Source organism: Triturus cristatus, chromosome 3_2 (genome assembly GCF_964204655.1).
Source record: "Triturus cristatus chromosome 3_2, aTriCri1.1, whole genome shotgun sequence".
NCBI lineage: Eukaryota > Metazoa > Chordata > Amphibia > Caudata > Salamandridae > Triturus > Triturus cristatus.
Window position 1 is genome coordinate 289,029,431 of NC_140584.1, and position 12,521 is coordinate 289,041,951.

The 12,521-nt window shown below is 44.2% G+C and overlaps 1 long non-coding RNA gene across 2 annotated transcripts in view; it reads right to left on the reverse strand.

Annotated features, from left to right (window-relative positions):
• Positions 1-12,521, reverse strand: part of LOC146857172 (uncharacterized) — a 227,290-nt gene that overhangs the window by 131,453 nt on the left and 83,316 nt on the right. For both annotated transcript variants that reach the window (XR_014979863.1, XR_014979864.1), the window contains one exon: positions 8,849-8,941. This is a non-coding gene — a long non-coding RNA (uncharacterized LOC146857172). The remainder of the gene's footprint in view (positions 1-8,848; positions 8,942-12,521) is intronic.

Consider the following 12,521-nt stretch of genomic DNA (forward strand, 5'->3'; position numbering starts at 1 on the left):
TTGTCTCAAAGCGACAGCAGCAGCAGCAATTTCTATCCAACAGTCTGCTGGAGTGGTGTTAGATAACACTCTCATTGTCATGGTGCCGCATGCAGTGGATACTTTGCTAAACAGAACGAAAACACAGCATCTTACAAGTGCTCGTCTAACTGGTTACGAGTTGACGCTGTTGGCTAGGCACATACACATCAAACGATGTAATACCCTGAATCCAGCTACTTTGTTGCCCCTTTCAAATGAAGAGAGTGTTGAGGATCAGCATGATTGTTTCTTCCGTACTGAGGCAGAGACAAAAGGGAGAATTGACCTGAGAGATACACCGCTAGAGAATCCAGATGGGACCCTATGGGTAGATGGTTCTTGTTTTAAAATGCTTAATGGAGATACAGTTTCAGCCTATGCTGTAACTACCCTACATACAGTTGTGGAAACTGCACGCATTAGACACAATTCCGGCAAGCAGCAGAATTGATCGCATTGACGAGAGCTTGTGTATTATCAAAAGGGAAGAGAGTGAACGTGTACACTGACAGCCAATACGCTTTTGGTGTAGCGTTCAATTTTGGGCGTCTCTGGAAGGAAATGGGTTTCCTTACTTCACATGGCACCAAAATACAACATGGTCAGTTAGTGACTGATCTCCTTGAGTCACTTGCCTTACCCACCCAAATAGCGATAGTGAAGTGTAGTGCACACAAAAAGATTACGGATGATGTTGGACGAGGAAATGCATTTGCAGACGAAATAGCAAAGAAGACAGCGAGAGATTCAACGAGTCGAATGTTTGTGGCAGGTCCTGCGAATTGGGTCAGAGAGAGAGGAATATGTGAGAATACAGTGGAAAGCGTGAAAGCGATTCAGAAAAAAGCTTCAGAGAGGGAGATAAGCAAGTGGAATGAAAGTACTGGAATGTTAGATGAGATGGGTTGTTGAGTGGAATTATCTGAACATCAACGTTGGCTGTTACCAGATGCCTATGTTCTCCCAGTGGTTACTATGGCACATGGTCCAGCCCACATAAGTGCAAAAGGCATTTGTAAACTTCTGGCTCCAGTGTGGCAAAATGAGAATATCCCAAAATGTGTAGACAATGTAGTATAGCACTGTATTGTTTGTTTAATGTACAACCCGGGAAAGGGAACCCCAACCTCAGCAGGTCACTTTGCTCCTCCGACATATCCATTTGAGGTGTTGCAAATCGATTACATTCATATGGAGCGATGCAACAACCTCAAATATGTTCTGGTGGTAGTATGCGCCTTTTCAAGATGGATAGAAGCATACCCTCTAAAAGATAACACTGCTTTATCCACGGCTAAAATCCTTCTAAAAGAATTCTTCCCCAGGTTTGGTTTGCCGCGCATTGTCTGGAGTGACAATGGGAGCGAATTTGTTGGCCAAGTCATGCAGAAAGTTTGTGCAGGTCTTGGTATCAAGCAAAAGTTCCACGCGGCAAATCACCCACAGTCAGCGGGTTTAGTAGAGTGTTACAATGGAACCTTGAAATTAAAATTAGCAAAGGTTCAAGCAAGTACAGGACTCAATTGGCCTGATGCTTTGCCATTAGCTCTGCTATCCACCAGAACTGCAGTACACTCTCGTTTGGGACTTATCCCTTACAAAGTGGTATTTGGCCGTCCGGCCAACGTATGGGGAATACCTCGCCCTAAGAAATTCTCAGATTTGCCATATCCAATGTTGATTGATTATCTGCATGACCTTACGACTAAATTGCGTGTTCTTCATCAACAGGTTCAGAGTGCTCTGCCGGAGGCTTCCACAGACCCAGGTCACTCCATCCGACCAGGTGACTGGGTGTGTGTGAAGAATTTTCAAAAGGTCCAATAATCTACAACCCAGGTGGCGGGAGCCTCGAATGGTCTTGTTGACTACAAGGACAGCAGTTAAAGTCGAAGGAAAGAAAAATTGGATTCACGGTGTGCATTGCAAGAAAGTGCCTTTGCCTTTTGACTCCACGATTCGTGCCTTTTAGCGATGCACACCTGAATGGGACACTGTCTGAGAAAGGACGACGACATTTTACAGGATGCAATTCCATCGCATCGTCGCTTGGATACGACTGAACCACAAACATTGTTCCAAAATCAGACTGTTCTGGGGAAGGAACACTACAATCTAAGGCCCAAACCAAAGAACATTTAAGACTTTCTACTCTGTGTAGTATTCTGTCCCGGTCGCAGGGTCACGGTAGGAGTCTAGGTCACGACCTGAGTAGTGACACTAGGTCTGCAGGATCTTCAGTGTCATAGGACGGTAGAGTATCGTGACTTCAGTGATTGAGGAAGATTGCCGTGAGCATCCATTAGTAAGATGGAAACTACACTAAATAATGAAGAAAGAAGAGAAGAAATGAAGAAAGCATCTTGTAAAATAATGTACAGTCGTTTCAGTATAACTTTATGTGTCATTATATCATTATGTATTGTTTTGGCGATTATTAGTTGGATAATTTATGCTTTACAGCCAAAAGATGCCTCCCCTTCTTCTTTACCTTCTTCTACTATCTCTCCACACCTCTTCCATACTCTTCCTTCACATGAACTCGTCAGAAGAACTGAATACTATAACAATTCCTTTATCCAGCTATTACATCAGCACCAATTAGTGGTTAATACGACTGATTGTTGGGTATGTGGTCTTATGCCACATACCACAGAGAAAGGAATGCCATATCTAGTTCTCCCTTTTCTTATGAGGGTTCTGCTAGGGCTTACTTTGTCATTTTCTCCAATGCTTATCAAAGCAAATTCAGGCGATCCGTTAGTTCACAAATTAATTAACCGGATTTTAGTCATAGTTCTTTAATTAAGGGTATGGTAGTTATGGCTAAAATCATGGAAAACAGCAAAATTCCCGTTGACGAAAGAAAAGCATACACTAATTGGAATGTCACCCAATACATGTCGAGTCTCAGTAATAAGGTTGGAAAAGGAAAGTCCTCACCAATCTGGACTATACCACATCAGGGTAACTTCTGCTTACAGATAAATGATCGCTCTTCTGACACTTCACAAAAGAATAACTGCTCCTACACGTACGTTTATTCCTCTCAGAACTCGCCTCCTTTAGTGCCTTCTCAAGGCACCTATTTCATCTGCTACAACAGAGCTTATACTTGGTTACCAACGGGTTTCTCTGGCACTTGTTATATAGCCTTCCTTCTTCCCCCTACTTACACTGCTTCCGCAAATCATCACCGAACCCGATATGGCAGAGGGATTATGGATTCAAAGGACACAGCAGGACAAGAGGGAGGAGATTTCCTTAAAGGTTTTCTTCCCCTCTGGGGTCCAATGGCTAACAGCAGAAATATAAGGCAATTGGTCCGTGTCGTAGAGACTACAATAGACATCACTGTAGGAGCCTTAGTAACATCACGGCAGAACTACAGGCGGATCGTCTTACGACCTTGCAAAATCGAGTTGCCTTAGACTTTGTTCTCGCCGATCGTGGTGGAGTGTGCAAATTGATCGGGTCAAGTTGCTGTATTTTCATTCCTAATGACGCTCCGACAGTATACCAAGCTATCTCCAAGTTGCACATAATCTCCGAGTCTATTCATCAGGTCGAAGGAGATTGGTCTTTAACGGAATGGTTTTGGGGACTACTGTCCAAATGGGGTTGGAAAGCATTGACATTCCTTGGTATAATCTTGACCATTATATTTTCCTGTTGCCTTTGTATGCACTGTGGTCCCGCTATCTGTGATCTCTGTGCTACTATGTGCATCCCAAAACCTAAACCACAAGTAACAGAAAACATAAGAATGATGTTACAGCAACAGCGTGATGACCTCATGGCTATTGACGTGGACTCAGATTAACGTGAGTCTATCTTGCCTGAGTTCTGGCAAAAGGAGGGTCTGAGGAACTTCGATTTTCGATCACATCGACCCGCCATTTTGTGGCCCGCCACCATTTTGTGTTGCCATCACTCAGGCAGCACGGCGAACAAAGTCTATTCTGCTTTTTCTGTAGCCTGGTGTCGAAATCCGCCCTCGGCCTCTATTTGCAAAGCTGGTGTTAGAACTAGCCGAGTACACTAATACCTGTCTGGCTTTCATAATCCCTGTTTCAACTATCTGTTGGCTCACACTATTCTTTCCTGACGTTATCTTATCGACTGGCCTTCACTGTCTCCTGCTAGCATTCTCTTGTTTCACGACTGTCCTCCAATACACACAAACTTATCTCTCCACCTGCAAGTTAGTTATGAATCTGTTAATGTATCAGCTTGAGGGTGGGATGACAAACACAGATGGAGGAGAGGTCTCTTCGAGTCATCTGATATTTCTGTTTTCGAACCTTTCCTATTGGTTCCGCTTTGTTTTCCAACTTTCCTTATTGGCTCTTTCTTATATGCTCTGGAAGTGTATCTCGTTAATAATTGCATCGTTGTATAGTATTTAATCTGATGCGCCACAGAGTGAAGTGGCAGTCTCCTGAGAACCTACTTTGTGTACTTCTAGGATAACTGTACTAGCTGCAGCTAAATAAATCTGATCTTCTAACGCCGACAGAGTGTCCCGTGTCTCTGTGTAGCGAAGCAGGTGAACTCCGGAGACATAGGGCGTACCCTGCGCCGCCAGGCCCAAAAGGTTCTGGTTCTTCAACCCCCAATAAAGCACAGCAGAGTACCCCCAATTACCCCACCTCATTAAAGCACAGCAAAGTAATTCCAGTTATCACACCTCATTGAAGAGCAGCACCATACTCCCAGTTAAGACCCTTCAATGAAGCACAGTAGCATACTCCCAGGTACCACGCCTCAATGAAGCACGGCAGTGTACTTCATAGCCACAGCTCAAAACAAATCACAGCAGCATACTTCCAGTTATTACCCATCACGTAAGCACAGCAGCAAAATCCATTACCACCCATCATATTCCATTACCACAACATAATGAAGTACATCGTACTCTTAGTTACCACCCCTCAGTTAAGCATAGCAGGGTAATCCCAGTTACTACCCCTCAATAACGCACAGTAACATACTTTTAGTTACTACACCTCATTATAGCACAGCAGCACACGTTCAGTTACTACACCTTATTGAAAAACAACAGCATACTCCCAGCTAAGACCCTTCATTAGAGCAAAGCGGCATACTCCCAGGTACCACCCTCTCAATGAAGCACAGCTGAGTACCCAGTAACAACCTCTCAAAGCACAGCAACATACTTTCAATTACCAAACCTCAAAGCACAACAGCATATTCTGTTATAATCTCTCAATGAAGCACAGCAGAGTACTCCCAGTTACCACCCCTCAACTAAGCAAAGCACCGCACTCCCAGTTACCACTCAAGAAAGCACAGCCGCGTACTTGGTTACCAACAGTCACCAGTGAAGCTTAGCAGCAAACTTCGTTATCACCGCTCAAAAAAGCATAGCAGCGAAGTCCATTATCACCCCTCATAATCCCATTCACCACCCCGCATAGCACAGCAGCATAGTAGCAGAGAGCATTCCTCAGTTAAGCACAGCAGCGCACTCCCAGTTACCACCTCTCAATGAAGCACAGTGGCATACTCCCAGATAATGCCACTCAATGAAGCACAGCAGGGTACTCCCAGTTACCACCCATCAATAAAGCACAGCAGCTTACTCTATTACCCCTCAGTGAAGCTCAGCAGCATACTTTGTTATCACCGCTCAAAAAAGCACAGAGAGAAGTCCATTATCACTCCTTATAATCCAATTCACCACCCCTCAAAGTATAGCATCGGCGTCACAGTTCGCATCACTCAGTTAAGAACAGCAGTGTACTCCCCGTTACCGCCCCTCAATGAAACTCAGCAACGTACTGCCCGGCAACACCCCTCAAGGAAGCCCTGCATTGTAATCCCAGTCACCACCCCTTAATGAAGCAAAGCAGCGTACTCCTAGTTACCACCCCTCAAAGTACAGCAGCTTACTCTACTACCCCTCAGTGAAGCATAGCGGCATACTCTCTGGTACCACCCCTCAAGGAAGCACAGCAGCATATCCAGTAACAACCTCTCAAAACACAGAGGCGTACTTCCAGTTACCTCACCTTAATAAAGCACAACGGCATCCTCTGTTACAATCTCCCAATGAAGCACAGCAGAGTACTCCCGGTTACCACCCATCAAGGAAGCAGAGCTGCGTACTCCGATAATTCCACTGAGTGAAGCTCAGCAGCGTACTTAGTTATCACTGCTCAAAAAAGCACAGCAGCGAAGTCCATTGCCCGCCCCCACATAATCCCATTCACCACCCCTCAAAGCACAGCAGGGTAGTCCCAGTTCGCATCCCTCAGTTAAGTACAGCAGCATACTCACAGTTACCACCTCTCAAAGCAGAGCAGCGTACTGCCAGTTACCGTCCTTCAATGAAGTACAGTAGCGTATTCCCAGTTACCATCCATCATACTCCATTACCACCCATTAATGAAACACAATATAGTGCTCAGTTACCACACCACAGTGAAGCACAGTGGCGTACTCCCAGTTACCACACCTCATTAAAGCACAGCAGCCTACGTACAGTTAATACACTTCATGTAACAGCACCGTACTCCCAGTTAATACCCTTAAATGAAGCACAGCAGCGTACTCTCGGTTACCAGCTATCAGTTAAGCACAGCAGCGCATTCCTAGTTACCCCCCATCATATTCCCTTACCACAACATAGTGAAGTATAACAGCATACACAAGTTACACCCCCTCAATGAAGCACAGCAATGTACTCACAGTTATTGCCCCTCAATGAAGCACAGTAGCATAGTCTGTTACCAGCCCTCATGCTCCCAGTTAAGACCCTACAACGAAGCACAGCAGCATACTCCTAGGTACAAGCCTAATTGAAGCACAGAAGAGTGCTCAGTAAAAACCTCTCAATAAAGCACATAAGCGTACTTCGTTACCACCCCTCAAAGCACAACGGCGCACTACATTACAACCTCCCAATCTAGCACAGCATACTACTTCGAGTTACCACCTCTAAATGAAGCACAGCAGTGTACTCCTAGTTACCACCCATTAAAACGGAACAGAAGTACACTCCCAGTTCCCAGCCGGCACTGAAGCACAGCAGCAAACTCCGTTACAACCCCTCATACTCCCTGTTACCACCCATCAAGAAAGCACAGCTGCGTACTCTGTTACCACCCCTCAGTGAAGCTCACCAGCGTTCGATATCACATTAAAAAAAAAACGAACAGCAGCAAAGTCCATTACCGCCCCTCAATCCTATTCACTGCCCCTCAAAGCACAGCAGTATAGTCACAGTTCGCATCCCTTAGGTAAGTACAGCAGCGTAGTCCCAGTTACTGCCCCTCAATGAAGCACAGTGTACTCCCAGTTACCACCCCTGAATTAAGTACAGCAGGGAACTCCCAGTTATCAACACTCAAAGTACAGCAGCGTACTCCATTTTTACCCCTCAGTAAAAGCCCAACAGTCTACTCCCAGTTATCACACTTCATTAAAGCAGGTCAGCGTACTTCTAGTTATCACCCCTCAATGAAGCACAGCACCGTTCTCCCTGTTACCACTACTCAATGAAGCACAGCAGTTAAATCCGTAGCCACCGCTCAATAAACCACAGCAGCGTGCTCCCGGTTACCGCCCATCATATTCCCTTACCACAACTTAATGAATTACAACAGCGTACACAAGTTACAACCCCTCAATGAAGCACAGCAGCATAGTCTGTTACCAGCCCTCATACTCTTAGCACCCATCAATAAAGCACAGCAGTGTACTTGCTCCCAGTTATCATACCTCAATGAAGCACAGCAGCATGCTCCTTAGATACCCTTCAAAAAAGTACAGCTACGTACAGTTACCATCCATCAAAAGCTCAGCAGCGTACTTCGTTATCACCGCTAAAAAAAGCACAGCAATGAAGTCCATTACCACCACTCATAATCTCAATTTACCACAACTCAATGCACAGCAGCTTAGTCACAGTTAGCATCCCTCAGTTAAGTACAGCAGCGCACTCCCAGTCGCTACCTCTCAATGAAACACAGCAACGTACTGCCCGGCAACACCCCTCAAGGAAGCACAGCAGCATAGTCCCAGTTACCACCCATCATATTCCGATACCTCAATATACTGAAGTTCAACAGTGTATCCCCAATTACGACCCTTCAATGAAGCACAGCAACATACACCCAGTAACCACCACCCAGTGAAACACAGAAGCATAGTCTTACCATCCCTCATACTCCCAGTTAGCACCCCTAAATTTAGCACAGCAGCGTACTCCCAGTTACAGCCCCTCAATGAAGCACAACAACATGCTGCCAGGCAACACTCAAGGAAGCATAGAAGCATACTTCCAGTTACAAACCTGCAATGAAGCACAGCAGAGTACTCCCAGTTACTATCCATCATACTCCATTACCACCCATCAATGAAGCACAACAGCTTACTCCCAGTTACCACCGCTCAGTTAGGCACAGCAGGGCACTCCCAGTTACCAACCTTCAAAGCACCGCAGTGTACTCTATTACCCCTCAGTGAAGCATAGCAGCGTACTCCATTTACCATGCCACATTAAAGCACAGCAGCATTCGTCCAGTTACTACACCTCATTAAAGAACAGCAGCATACTCCCAGTTAAGGCCCTTCAATGAAGCACAGCATCATAGTCACAATTACCACCGCTCCATGAAGCGCAGCAGCTTATTCCCAGGAACAACCCCTCAGTGAAGCGCAGCAGCGTACTCCCAGTTACCACTGTGAAACATAAGGTGCCCGAGAGACAAACTAGCTCAGAACAATCCGCATGAGTGATCCTTTCAGGTAGACGCGAGATGCAAGTCCCAAGACTGGAAGGGGTACAGTTCAAACTCACCGTTATTTATCCAGGGGCACTTCATTTCCATCAGCTTCTTGCTGAGAAATCGTAAATGCACTTTGCTGCCTTCAAGTCATCCACGTGGGCACACTGTAGTAGAGAGCAAAGTGAGAAGTCAATTCCACAGAGCAAGTCAGAGGTATGCAAGATCGAGTCACGAACAAACCAGGGCATCAAATACTGAGAAGTCAGATAAAGCAGCTTTAATTAGTGTTGAGGGTACAAACCATAAAAGCAAAATAAGTACAACAAAACAAAATCGTAAAGATCACAATAAATACAAATAAAAAAATATAGTATTAAAAAACAAATCACTAATCTTTGTACATTTATCAACATGCAACAGTGGTTATTCAGTACAACATCGCAGTTACTACAGAACTTAAAACTCAGAGCCTAAATCCTGGCTATTCCTCAGCCTTACAGCAAACGTCATAAAGCTAAGTGTAATAAAAATAATATCCGCAGTGAGCAGCTGTAGGTACATAACAGCAGGCCTAACTTGCAAAAACATTTCATATTAGGGACGACAAACATTCCAGGCATTGCATAAAACAGTGAAGTGCAGTGTATACTGCAGAGACCCATTTTCACAGCCACTGGGTAAACATGTATACCCCCTGTACTTTCCTGGGGGATAGGCTAACAAGATGGACAGTAACTCCAATCGAAACCTAGTTACCAGAAATCTGTTTCGCCGATTCTTAATGAAAAGAAGGTAAGGTTCAGTAGCAGGCACTGTTCTCAACATAATATGACATAAAACACAGGGCTTTACTAGTTCAATCCCTTCTCTATCCATGATCCTTTGCCTAAAACAATGTCCCTTAACCCAAGCACAATAGGCCTTAGAGAGCCACTCAGGAGCGATAAAAAGGTCACCACTGCCTTAGTCCTAGAAAGAGGCCCTGATATACTTAAGCCACGGGCAAATGAAATGCGGGACTTGGGGACATATCTTTCAGAATCTCCTTACTTGGAGACCTGGCTTGAACCAGATCTTTAACCAAAGCACAAGGGGGCGAAAGGCCACAATCCGTTATAAAACCTACGCCCAATTCCTAATGCATCCTCATGCACCGAAAAGGAGGGGGTACTTTGAGGAAGACCCAAAAGCCTCCTTAAAATCTTTATTTCAACTATATGCAGATCCATATGGTTAGCACAACCCCCGATTTCACTCCCATAGATTAGTGCAGAAATATATTTTGTACTGTAAATCTGCATATGGGCCCTAGTGGGTCTACTGCCTAATCTTTTAGCAAAACTAAAAACTGCAGAAGTTGCTAGTGTGAACTCCGCCTTTTCCTGGTAATCAAAGGAAGCCAACTTAATGCTGAATCGAATAGTAATCCGAAATATGAAAATACTCTGGTCTTGGAAAGAACCATGGATCCTAACGTAAAACTAGTTGATTTAGTGGATCGGGGACGAAATACCATCACAAAGGATTTCTACTCATTAATCAAGAAGTCCAAATCTTCTATGAACTTAGAAAAGTAGGTCAACAGGGATTGTAGCCTCTAGCCTATTTAGTCATGAGGACCGCAACATCCGTATACAATACTGGTAGACTACGTGACCCCACTTTCAGACAATCTGATTTCACATCAATCTGGGCCTGTTTTAATCTGTCAATGTATAAGTGAAACAAAAACAGCCACAATACAACCATTCCGCACCCCTCCCTTAATACTAAAACTACATGAGCACTGCAAGTCTTTAGAGAAATTGACAGATAGATGGCTCTGTGTCCCTATAAAGGTCTCAGAAACAAAATGTCCAGCTCCACCCCCAGTGAAACATGATTTGCCACAGTTTTGATAGGTTTATACAGTCAAACGCATAATGAAAGGTCCATAAAACCTAAGTGTTTGGAACCAGAATGGGCAACTGTATTTCCCCCAAATCAAGTAGAAGTTCAAACACTTGCCTACAGTGGACCGTACTGCACGAATCCCATATTGAGATTGACACATTTGTTTCCTCAGCCCGCACCGACAGTCTTTACAGTAAAATATGACCTCCAACCTTAACTACAGAATTGAGTAGGGAGACTGGCCTACAACAGGATGGGCTCTCTCGGTCACCATTTTTAAAAATTGGTAAAATGATGGACATAGCCCAAGACATTGGTGGACCTACCAACCCCGCTGCATTAATAGGTGCAGTTAGGAAAGGCACCCAGACATCACTTACGAAGATATCAGGCGGAATGCCATACGAGGTTGGTGCTTTGTTAATGGATGAACCGATAATGCTCTTTTTAACTTTCTCACAGGAGAAGGTCAACTTAGCAGACCCAATCATCACAGAATCCCTGTCCTGGTGTTCCAACTGGCCTATGCAGTATGCATCCTTAAAGTGAGACACTCATGCATCTTCAGTTGTGTGGCTCCACGGAAGCACCACTTCCGGAGGAAATAAGGGCCCATTGATAATATTCCAGAATTATGAGCTGCTATTCAGGGTAATTGCCTCAACTAGAGCTGCCCAGGCCTCCTCCTTTATGTCTTTGTTACAGCTTGCCTGTTCCTTTTAATACAAACAGCAAAAATGTTTTACCTTGGCTAGATCCCATGGCTCAACACTTAAAACACTCTTAAGCTCCCTCAGTGCTTTCGAGCATCCAGCGCCAAACCACCTGGGAAGATTAGTACACTTGTGGGATTTGGGTGCCTCCAGCAAACCAGACACTACTTTTGAGATCTCAAAAATGGCCCTTAAAATATCTTGAGCATTACTTATAGTGGACCTAGAAACATCTAGCTGCCTTTCGCAACTGGAGTGCAAGGATTTGGAAAAAGCCTCCGGTAGTATCTGGGTCCACTTAAGTATCCTCCCATGGCTTGTAACCTTAACACCACCCTGGAGACCGACCCTAGGGCTTTTAGTCATTGCAGACCAACCGACATAGACGCATACTGGATTATGGTTGCTGAAAGGGCCCATTGGTATCCAAAATTTGGAAATATGCATTAAAAGTGAAGTGGAGACAAAACAAAAAAAAAATCTATATATGATTCACAATCTCTTCCTACGAAAGTAGGATTAACATCCCTTCTAGTCAGCAACATTCCATCTAAAGTAAAAGTTAAATTAAGCTCATTTAACAAAGTGTTTAATCTAATGCCCTAATGAATGTGTTCTAGATGTGTTCCAGATACAGAAGCGCAACCAACATTCATAACCACCAATTCCTTCAGGACCACACACAGGTGAACATTAAAGTCCCCTCCCACCATAATATATGCCATAGAAGATTTTAGGCCCATGAGATTTTTAATAAAGGAACCCAATATATGTACATTGCATCCCTTATGCGGAAAAGATTTAGCATTATACAAATTTACAACTACTACCTTATGTGGGCCGGCGTGAGAGACTAATAAAGCCTGCATGGTGAGGACTCAAATTGTTAACACCTAAAACATCCCTTTTAATGTAAGTGAGAAAAATATTCAGTCTGCTACCAGCTCTTTGGTTGTCCAGTTCTGGATTCTAATGCTGGTAAAAAAAAAAAAAAAAAAAAAAAAAGGTTTTATATGCCTGTAAAAAGTAACTATTCTTAATTGGCAAATTCTCTTGGAGAAAAATTACCTCAAACCCCAACCATTTTGGATTCTCAAATTTCCCAGCAATACTGGCCACAGTCCAACGAATAAACTTA